The sequence below is a fragment of the Penaeus monodon genome, chromosome 27 (assembly GCF_015228065.2).
Source record: "Penaeus monodon isolate SGIC_2016 chromosome 27, NSTDA_Pmon_1, whole genome shotgun sequence".
In the NCBI taxonomy this organism is placed as follows: Eukaryota; Metazoa; Arthropoda; class Malacostraca; order Decapoda; family Penaeidae; genus Penaeus; species Penaeus monodon.
In genome coordinates this window covers 39,839,206-39,839,475 of record NC_051412.1, presented here as the reverse complement: position 1 = coordinate 39,839,475, position 270 = coordinate 39,839,206, and positions in this window count along the sequence as shown.

Here is a 270-nt window from a genome sequence, read left to right as displayed (position 1 = left end):
CACGTTTGTTTGTGTTTAGTAACCGTGAAGTCCCGGCACAAAGGGTTGCCAGACGTGCATTGTTTTCGTAAAGGGAAATTGTTATGTTGCAAAAATTCTCTTCTGCAACTTTCACCGAAGACTCTGCACTCTTAACATCAGATATATAGTATTTTAGTAATTTCGTCCTTAATAGTTGTTTTTTATGTGCTAAATATAAAGATTTGGTCAATGCTTTTGGTCCCGTTTATACTATTAGTTACATGCATTTGTGGAGTCATGCAGAAGTGT